This window comes from Tachyglossus aculeatus, unplaced genomic scaffold (assembly GCF_015852505.1).
Source record: "Tachyglossus aculeatus isolate mTacAcu1 unplaced genomic scaffold, mTacAcu1.pri scaffold_160_arrow_ctg1, whole genome shotgun sequence".
NCBI classification, from domain to species: Eukaryota; Metazoa; Chordata; class Mammalia; order Monotremata; family Tachyglossidae; genus Tachyglossus; species Tachyglossus aculeatus.
In genome coordinates, this window is record NW_024044883.1 from 61,559 (window position 1) to 70,328 (window position 8,770).

Below are 8,770 nucleotides of genomic sequence, written 5' to 3' on the forward strand. Positions count from 1 at the left end.
TCCCCGAAGAAGACTGAGAATGAGCGGCTGGAGAGATATGAAGAGAACCAGGAGAGGGCGGAGTCTGTGAAGCCAATGTTGGCTAATGTGTTGAGGAGAAGGGAATGGTCCACAATATGTCAAAGGCAGCTGAGAGGTGGAGGAGGATTAGGATAGGGTAGGGGCCATTGGATTTGGCAAGAAGGAGGCCATTGGTGACCTTTGAGAGGGCAGTTTCAGTGGAGTATAGGGGACAGAAGACAGATTGGAGGGTGTCAAGGAGAGAGTTGGCGTTGAGGAATTCGAGGCCGCGAGTGCAGATGACTCATTCTAGGAGTTTGGAAAGGAAGGATAGGAGGGAGATAGGGCTATAACTATAATGGGAGGTGAGGTCAAGAGAAGGATTGTTTAGGATGGGGGAGACGTGAGCATGTGTGAAGGCAGAGGGGAAAGAACCAGTGGAGAGTGAGCCATTGAAGATGGAAGTTAAGAGGGGAGGAGGGAAGGGGTGAGATTTTTCATAAGATGTGAGGGAATGGGGTCCGAACCACAGGTGGATGAAGTAGCACTTGAGAGGAGGGAGGAGATCTCATCTGAAGATACTGCTGGGAAGGATGGAAGAGTAGCGGAGAGGGTTGAGAGCAGGGTGGGGGGATGGAGAAGGGGGAGGGGTGACATTGAGGATCTCAGACCTGATGAAGTTAATTTTACTAATGAAGTAGGAGGCCAGATCTCTGGGGGTGAGGGATGGAGGAGGGGGAGGAACAGGGGGCCTGAGAAGGGAGTTAAATGTACGGAACAGCTGACGGGGATGATGGACATAGGTGTCAATAAGGGAGGAAAAATAGTTTTGCCTGGCAGAGGAGAGGGCAGACTTAAGGAAGGAAAGATTAAACTTGAAGTGAACAAGGTCGGCTTGGTGTTTAGACTTTCGCCAGCAACGTTGAGAAGCTCGAGCATAAAGGCAAAGGAGGTGGACATTGGCAATGATCCAAGTATGTGGGTTAGTGGTGCGAGAGCGGTGAAGGGAAAGAGGAGTGAGCGAGTTGAGTTGAATAGAGAGGGTGGAGTGGAGAGGAGTAATGTGGTCATTAAGAGTGGGTAGAGAGGGTAGGGAGGCGAGGTGGGGTGTGATGCGCTGAGAAAGATTGATGGCATCGAGAGAGCAGAAGTCTCTGTGGGGTAGTAATATAGATTTACAGGGGGGATACGTGTGAGTGAGGAGGCCGGTGAGAAGGTTATGATTAGAGAGAGATAGGGCACCTGGGCACCTAAATCAGACATATAGGTGCCCAGAATCACACACCTTGACTTGCAGCCAGTGGTCAGATAGACATTACTTACAGATTGTGGATCATTCATTTTTCTTCTTTTAGAAAGAAGTGAATTTTTTAGTTGAGCACAAATTTAATAATATTGAAAGCACCTGGCCCTTCAATTCTGAAGCATTCCATCCAGTCCACATTTCTCTGAACCCAAGAAACAACAGCAGTCATTTCTGAGCTCTGACTCAAGGTCTACTCTAAGTGATTCTCCTAGTTCACAGTTGACTGTGTGACTATGCCAACTAACTGTTAAGTTGCCACAGGACCATTTAAAGACAATTAAAGGAGCCAGGGACTTATCCCCTGGAGGGACTTCCAGTCGTCTTCTGAGGAATTTAGAGAAAAGGAAGGAAGCCACAAAACCTTGACTGCATTAGTTGAGGTCACTTTCAGAAAAAAAATCAGGAAATTGACCAGTAATAATAATAATGGTGGTATTTATTTAAGACTTACTACATGTCTAAAACTGTTCTAAGTGTTGGGGAGCATACAGGATAATCAGACTGGACACAATCTCTCTTCCCCTTGAGACTCATGGCTAAAGGAGTTGGAGAACAAGTATTTAGTCCCCATTTTATGAATGAGGAAACTCTAAAGCAAGCATAGAGTAGTTAAGTGACAAGCCCAAAGTCACACAGCATGCACATGGCGGATCTGGGATTAGAACCCAGTCCTCTGACTCTCAGGCCAAAGCTATTTCTATTAGGCTATGCTGTTTCTCTGCATAGTGGATAGAGCACTGACCTGGGAATCAGAAGGTCATGGCTTCTAATTCTAGCTCCACCACTTGTCTGCTGTGTGACCTTGGGCAAGTCATTTCACTTCTCTGTGCCTCAGGTTCCTCATCTGTAAAATGGGGATTAAAACTGTGAGCTCCAAGTGGGACAGGGACTGTGTCCAACCCAATTTCCTTGTATCCACCCCGGCACTTAGTACAACACCTGGCACAATGAAAGTCCTTAACTAATACCACAAATATTATTTATTGTTATTATCATTTTCTGCCACTGATTTCTCATGACATAGACACTGGTGATGGGATTTTAAAATTAAAAACATTTGAACAAACCATTTAGGTTTTCTGAAATGAGAAAATAATCTTTATTTCTTATTTGATCTTAGGGTCTGCTGTTCCTTCCTGCGATGTTCAGCCTTCTCTCCCTCCTCTAGCACAGATAAAAATGACACCTGGTAGTAGAGCTCAATATTTTCCCAAGGAAGCACTGGGAGACAGGAAATGTGATGTGACTATAGAGTCCTGCATGATGTCCTGCTGACACTCATGATCTCCTACTGGTTACAGTCCCAGTGGAAGGACCAATTCCTGAGAGGATAATGATCTCCCCCACACTCCCTGACCACCGTCTTCAACCATTCACTCTCCAATGACTTCTTCCCCACTACTTTCAAACATGCTCATGCCTCTCCTATCCTAAAAAAACCCTCTCTTGACCCCATGGCTCCTTCCAGTTATCACTCCATCTCCCTCCTACCATTCCTGTCCAAACCAAACTCCTTGGGCAAGTTGTGTAGATCCTCTGCCTCCACTTCCTCTCCACCAATTACCTCCTGGACTCCATCCAATCTGGCTTCTACCTACTTCAGTGATACTGACACAGTCTCTGTTCCATATTAGGCTCACAGTTTAAGGGGGAAGGAGAACAGGTCTCCCCCCTCTAGACTGTGAGCCCGTTGTTGGGTAGGGACCGTCTCTATATGTTGCCAACTTGTGCTTCCCAAGCGCTTAGTACAGTGTTCTGCACGCAGTAAGTGCTCAATAAATACAATTGAATGAATGAATGAACAGGTATTTAATTCCTATTTTACAGATGAGGAAACCTAGTCCCAGAGAAATGAAGAGACCTGTCCACAGGCAAACAGACGAGAGGCCGAGGGTTGGAACTCAGGTGTCCAGACTTTTCACTCTAATTCAGGGGTCAAAATAAATGATTGAGCGTCACTCAGATGATCCCTGTGCTTGAATTGCCTCCCGGTTACATCACTCATATTTGCTGAGCCTTTACTGTGTGCAGAGCACTGCATTAAGAACTTGAAAATAATTTTGGGTTTGTTAAGCACTTATTGTGTGGCAGGCACTGTACTAAGCACTAGGGTGTATACAAGGAAATTGGGTTGGACACAGTCCCTGTCCCACATGGGGCTCCCAATCGCAATTCCCAGTTTGCAGATGAGGTAATTTTGGCACAGAGGAGTGAAGTGATTTGCTCAAGGTTACACAGCAGACAAGTGGCAGAGGAGGATTATAACCTAGGTCCGGCTGACTCTCAGGCCTTTGCTCATGCCCATGCTAGGAGGGAGAATAGGTGGTGAATCCCCATTTTGTAGGTAAGGGAACTGAGGCACAGAGAAGATGAGTGACCTGGCCAAGATCACACAGCTGACAAGTGGTAGAGCTGGGATAAATATCCAGGCTCTGTGACCACCAGACCTATGCTCTGTCCACCTGGCCAAGCTGTTTCTTACATGGAGCAGACGTGAGGTTATCATCCCTTTTCTATGTTGCAAATATTTGAAAGATGACCTCTTCCAAAGAAGTTCTCCTTCATATCCTAATCTCATCATCGAAAATTCATGTGAAGGCATGCAAACTCTCTCTAGATGTTTTTCTGCACTGAACAATGGCAGGGTGCTCTATCTGAATGATTGCAAAAGTGGAAGTGAAATTTTAGCATTGGGTTATTTTATCTTTTTTATAATCTCCTTGGGAATCTCACAACTCTATGGATGCTTACACAGTCATGCATGTAACTAACATTGATATTTATAAATAGTATTATCCTGTATCCATAGTAATAGCTGTTTATAATAGCCAGTTGGAAAGATTATATACATAACCAAATTACTTTATACCCTTTAACTCTATATAGAAATGATAGTGTTTGTCTTTGTTTGTCGTAAGAGCATGGCCTGTGGAAAGAGCGTGGGTGTGAGTAACAGAGCCTGGATACTTAGCCCAGCTCCACCACTTGTCTGCTGTATGATCTTGGGCACATCACTTATCTTCTCTGTGCCTTAGCTCTCTTATCTGCAAAATGAGGAACATGCAAGGTCACCCAGCAGAGTCACACACACACACACACACAATATCCAGAATGCATATTTTTGCTTTTTCAATTTTTGCAGCTGATAGAGAAGCAGCGTGGCTCAGTGGAAAGAGCATGGTCTTTGGAGTCAGAGGTCATGGGTGCAAATACAGGCTCTGCCAATTGTCAGCTGTGTGACTTTGGGCAAGTCACATAACTTCTCTGTGCCTCAGTTACCTCATCTTTAAAATGCAGATTGAGACTGTAAGACAACCGTGGCACAACCTGATCATCTTGCAACCTCCCCAGCTCTTAGAACAGTGCTTGGCATATAGTAAGCACTTAATAAATGCCATTGTTATTATTATTATCATTATTATTGTCATGACTGAGACGTGTTCACTTGTTCTTTAGATAGGACAGCATAGAAGCACCAAGACCTAGTAGAAAGGGCATGGGTGGAGAATCAGGACTTCTCAATTCTAGTTCCTTAATTTTCCTGCTGTGTGTCCTTGGGTATATCACTTATTCTCTCTGTGCTTCAGTTTCCTCATCTGTAAATTAACTGCCTTTCAAACTGTGAGACCCATCAGGGGCAGTCTTTTCACTTTGTAATGAATTAGGTGCTCAACACATAGAATGTGATTAATACCTTATTTAATCAATGCCATAAAGTGGGTCACTTCACTTTCTTTATTTTCCATTTTTCCTTCCACTTGTCATTCTCCCCATATCACTGCTATCTTGCAGAGCACTGTGTGCTCTTGGCTGGATAGAACACTTGAGGTTCCATGGCCTAAAATGATTTTAAGGCCAAATAATGAGAACCAAATGGAGAAACTAAAAAGAAATTGAATACCTATTGTGGTCCATTTGTGTCCCCTTTGAATTTCCTGTTACATGAAGTTGTGACACTGGGGCAGTTCTGGAGATGTTTGTTGCATTTATTCTCTTTGTTCTTTTATTTTACAGGAATGGGGAGTGCTAGAAGATGTTTAGGATAGAAAGAAGGAAGAAGAGGGGGCATTTCTAGAGAAGCAGCAGTGGATAGAGCACAGACCTTGAAGTCAGAAGAACTTGGGTTCTCATCCCAGTCGCCCCCACATGTCTGCTGTGTGACCTTGGGTAACTCACCTCATTTCTTTGTGCCTCAGTTACCTCATCTATAAAATGGGGATTAAGACTGTGAGCACCATGTGGGACATGGACTGTGTCCAACCCGATTTCCTCGTATCCACCCCCAGCACTTAGTACAGTACTTGGCACATAGTAAGCACATGATGAAGACCATACTTATTACTATTGCTAAGTATGGGCAGGAACATGTAAGGTGAATTGAACTTTAGGCTCCTAACAGACGTTAGAAGCCCAATTAGACCTTCAAAATGCAAACATGTGGATTACTTCATTCTTGCAAAGCCACTTTCCTACTCCAAAACTTCTTCATGGCATTCTTCACCAATGCATTCCTCAGGGTGTAGATCAGAGAGTTCAGCATGGGGTTGATGATGGTATAAAATGTGGCAGCCATTTTATCTTCTGCGAAGGTGGTGTCCGGTCTCAAGTACATAAAAGTACAGGGACCAAAGAAGATAACGACCACAGCGATGTGAGAACCACAGGTAGAAAGAGCTTCTTGCTGTCCTTCCTCACTCTGCTGTCTCAGGGACCACAATATGATGGCATAAGAGAAGAGCAAGATGGGAAAGCTCCCTAGAGTGATCGTCCCATTATTGGCCGTGACTACAACACCAGTGACATGGGTTTGGCACAGCGAGTTTCAGCATGGGATAGATGTCGCAAAAATAGTGATCAATCACATTGGGGCCCCAGAGGGCCAGCTGGACAACCAGGGCCACCTGAATGACGGAGTAGATGAAGCCCCCAACCTATGTGCCCACGAGCATTTTATTGCACACAGACCCATTCATGATGTTGATGTAATGGAGGGGTTTGCAGATGGCCAGTTTGCAAATGGCCACATAATGGTCATAGACCAACACTGTAAGGAGGAAGATCTTGGTGCAACTAAAGAAATGGACACCAAAAAGTTGCATCATACACCCTTCAAAGGAGATGGTTTTCCCTTCAGAGATCAGGTCCCTAAATATCTTGGGGGCTGCGATGGAGAAGTAGCAAAGATCTACCAGAGACAGATTTCAGAAACAGACAGTCAGCATGATGAGGACGTTTCCCAGAAGGATGATGGCATAAACGAGGAAAAATATCACAAAACATGCCTTCAGCCCTTCACGTTCTGAGAAGGTCCCAAGAGCTCAAATTCGGTGACATTGTTTATCTTTTCCATGGATTTATTAAATGACAAAATGCATTGGAGGTGAGTAATTTCCCTAGAATGGTACAAAAGAAATGACATCATTGATTGTAATGTAGATAGACTCACAGTTCCTGAGGGAAGAAAACCACAGTTGTCAAGGGGACAGAATCCTGAATCTTTTTAGTATGTATTTTTCAGTTTCATTTACTAAAGGATTACCATAATTAAAGGTTGCCTCCTGTTTAGAAAGGTCACCTTTGCACCTCTTCCATTCTGTCACAGCATCTGTGCCAAAGCTTCAGGCAGGAAAAGTAGGAGAGGTATTCAGGAGGACCTAGCTTCTAATCCTGACTCTGCTACTATCCTTTTGTGTGACTTTAGGCAAATCACTTCACTTCCCTGGGCCTCAATTACCACATCTGTAAAATGGGGATTAAGTACCTATTTTCCCCCTATTTAGACTGTGTACCCCATATGGGACAGGGATTGTGTCTAATCTTGTCTTTCCCATCATTTAGTACAGTGCTTGGTATATAGTAAGTGCTTAGCAAATAGCAAAATATTATTAATAATTATAATTGATTATATATTAAAATAATCAACAATATAACAGTATATATTTTACATAATACGAATCTTATTAGCACATAAATGCATCAATCTATTAGTAATACAGAATATTATAATGTTATGATGTTAATTAATTACAACAATTAGTTAATTAGTATTAATAATTATTATTACTGTTATTATGCCTTGCGCCAGGTCACATAGTTGGCAACGGGCAGAACCTGGATTAAAACCCAGGCCATTTCTAGTAGGCCAATCTATTCAACTTAACTTTTCTGTTTCTCTGTTTCCTCATCTTTAAATTAGGGATTCCTGTTCTCCCTCTAAGCTTGAAAACCCCATGAGAGACAGGAACTGTGTCTGACCTGATGATTTTATATCGACCTCAGAGATTAGAATAGTGTTTCTCACATAGTAAGCTCTTAACAAGTTCCACAATTATTATTATTAATATTATTATTAGAGGGATGAACCTCTGTGCAAGAACAGCTTTGTATGTACCTGCTGCACTCCTGGATCAATGGGGTCCACAGTTGCTCAGAGAACAAATCAGGAAGCTCCATCGCTAGAGCACTCCTGTGTGGAGAGAGACCAGGAATGCCCCCCGCCACCTCGACCCCCAGCCCAAAGCCTTCTGTCTCACAAACACGAAGAAAGCATAGCTGCAGGTCATGTCCACTGAACAGTAAGCAGGGTGGGTTCAGGACTGCAGCCTGATCCTCTGGCAGGGTTATGAGAGAAAAAGGAAGGTTTTTCTTAGTGCATACAAGAGAGAATGAGCTCTTTTAGACACGCAGGGAAGAATAGCTCTTCTACATCATTTATTAGAATTGTTGTTTTGATAGTAAAAATACTAACGATCATGTTGATCAAGAAAATGAAGATGCTTGAATTTAGATACCAAGACAAATTGATCTTTTTATTGTACAATTGTACTCTATTTTGCACACAGTAATCACTGAATAAATTTGCTTAAATGAATGAATACAACAGGACATAATTATTATTGTTATTATATTGTTAAGTATCAGTCAAGGACCATTCTAAGCACTGGGATAGATATGAGTAAATCAGATTAGATTCAGTACCTGCCCCACATGGGGCTCACAGTCTAAGTAGGTGGGAGAACAGTTATTGAATTACCATTTTACAGATGAAGATATTGAGACACAGAGAATTTAAGTGAATTGTCCATGGTCACACAACAGGCTATTGATAGAACCAGGATTAGAATATAGCTCCTCTGTCTCCCAGGAACAGGCCGTTTCCATTAACCTTGTCCTCTCCCTGACTTTCCCATCTCTGTTGACGGCACTACCATCCTTCCCGTCTCACAAGCCCGCAACCTTGGTGTCATCCTCGACTCCGCTCTCTCATTCACCCCTCACATCCAAGCCGTCACCAAAACCTGCCGGTCTCAGCTCCGCAACATTGCCAAGATCCGCCCTTTCCTCTCCTATCCAAACCGCTACCCTGCTCATTCAGGCTCTCATCCTATCCCGTCTGGACTACTGCACTAGCCTTCTCTCTGATCTCCCATCCTCGTGTCTCTCTCCACTTCAATCCATACTTCA

General features: G+C 43.5%; 1 pseudogene; it reads right to left on the reverse strand.

The window, feature by feature from the left end:
• Positions 1-5,753: 5,753 nt before the first annotated feature.
• LOC119923232 lies at positions 5,754-6,656 on the reverse strand (annotated as a pseudogene).
• Positions 6,657-8,770: the final 2,114 nt, after the last annotated feature.